This window comes from Dipodomys spectabilis, unplaced genomic scaffold, assembly GCF_019054845.1.
Source record: "Dipodomys spectabilis isolate Male_0828 unplaced genomic scaffold, ASM1905484v1 ptg000140l, whole genome shotgun sequence".
NCBI classification, from domain to species: domain Eukaryota; kingdom Metazoa; phylum Chordata; class Mammalia; order Rodentia; family Heteromyidae; genus Dipodomys; species Dipodomys spectabilis.
In genome coordinates, this window is record NW_024870817.1 from 11,970,001 (window position 1) to 11,972,377 (window position 2,377).

Here is a 2,377-nt window from a genome sequence, read left to right on the forward strand (position 1 = left end):
GCTCATGCCTGTAGTCCTAGCTAGTCAAGAGGCTGAAATCATGGTTTGAAGCCAGCCTGAGCAGGAAAGTCATGAGACACCTATCTGTAATTATGCAGCACAATAAAGCAGAAGTGGAGCTATGGCTCAAGTGGAAGAGCACTGGACTGGAGCAAAAAAAAAAGACTGGAGCAAAAAAGAGCTCAAGGACAGCACTCAAGCCTCGAGTTCAAACTCCCAAATCAGCGTACACACACACACACACACACACACACACACACACACACACACACGCACACGCGCGCACACACACACACACACACACACACACACACACACACACACAGAGGCAACTGAATATTTATTATATTAAGGAAGAGCACCAAAAAGCCAAACAATGTTCATTTAAATCATACAATAAAAAGTAAGTAGCTATACATAGTGATTTATCAGAAATAGCTTGGTTCATCCTATTTTCCCACTGTAGTTATTTATGCCGTAATCTCTCTTCCAAGTCTCAATTCGGCAGACAGATTATTAGAACTCTAGGGAATCAAATGATTGTATTAATAGGAGAAAACCATATCTCAGTTTAGGGAATTGGTCTAGAGGTGGTTCCTGTTGTCCTGTGTTAGAAGAATATGCTGTGGCTTTCAGCGGTTGATGATGGAAGCAGGGCTTCGTTTCTTAGAATCATTCTTTGAATTGCTTCTCTGTCTGTCCATCCATGGCCACAAAATCCACTGCCACAGTCCTCCCAGTGCTGACGAAAACTATATGATATTTTTTGTCCGGTTTTCTTCCTTCCTATCTGTTTTATATACCTCCATAATCACTTCAATTTATAAAACTTCAAGTGAAATGTATCTGAGAAATCATGAATTTTTTCATGTTACAAATGTCCTTAATTGTGTATTGGTATAAACCTCAGAAAAAAAGATAACCAATATAATTATAGTAATTAGCAGTAATAATCACAAGAATATATTTCAATAATTATCAGAATATTAACTGTTTTCCCATATTTACTTTCATTTATATAGTTACAAACCTTGAGTTTCTTCAAACATGATGAAGCTCCAAAAATATAAGAATATGTTTTGGCTTCAACCCTTAGTTGCTACAGAATATCAGTTAATGTATATTTGATCTAGTCATTGATTTCCAACAGATATTGTACATCTTCCTAACTGCTTCTCATGATGTGATGGGAGAATTAACATGATAAAAATGAGTAAGTTTACAGATAAGACCTTGCTCCACTGTTGGAAAATTACTTGCTCAAAACTTGCCAGAATAACTCTGCTTTAGAGTTCTTCTGGAAGTACATCACTCATCTGTATAAGATGAAGGTCTAGCTCTTAGTTGAATCCAATAAATGAAATTACTTTATCATCTTCTGGGTATGACCTGGCAGAACAATGTTTTTATTATTAAATTATATAAAGAAAAACAATATAGTTATAAGTTAACATTATAAATATTGAAGAATAGTTATTATAGCAAGGATTAAATGAATGAAATTCCATACAGAAAGCTTCCAAAGATAAATTGAGCTAAGCGGCAATAGGTAAAGATTTAGAATCAATAAATATACAAGCACATAAAAACACCAAAATAAAGCAAAGAAAAATACCTTGTCCAAAAATTAAATCATTGTTTCAAGGAAAAAAGCTTTAGGGATAGAGTTAAATTCCATGTAAAGGTTTAGTTTATTCTCAAGATATTTTCTAGAGTTTAAAATTATTGTGTTTGGAAACTGGAACACTATGCTAAGATTTCTAAAGAACAGATCTCAAAGCTCCACATTCTTCTAGGCTTGAGGAGAACTCACACAAGATGTTTCCTTTTGTAAGCTTCCTAGACTCATTAACTTCCAGGAGAAGATTGAGGTTGATTAAAACTGCAAAAGTTCCTAAATTGCTGCTGTGGCCATTTGGGCTAACCTGATCTGTCACTCATCCAAAATGCCTTAAAAAGAAATAATTTTACTCAGAGTATATAAAGGATAAGGAAATTTTCATCATCGGTAATGAAAATAGAAGGATCAGTAAAACTGTACAAAATGATCTCAAAAGAGCCTATTCAGATTGATAATACATGTTTGTGAATAATGTTTCATTTTATGCAAATGAAAAATACATTAAGAGATCACTGTATAATCCTTAAAATCACTATAACTAAAGACAAAGTAATGAAAAGTGTTGACAAGCATGTGATATAGTCCAATCTCTTAGCTATTGGTACAGAGGTGAAGTCTTGGGTAATATCTAAGAAGTTGAACATCTGTACATCCCTAGTACTCACCAAGTACACTTACGGGTTTGTTGCATCTAGAAATAAGGACTACCCTCCCACCAAACATGGGCTCAAAAACTCCCATGGTTCTGATCTCCAT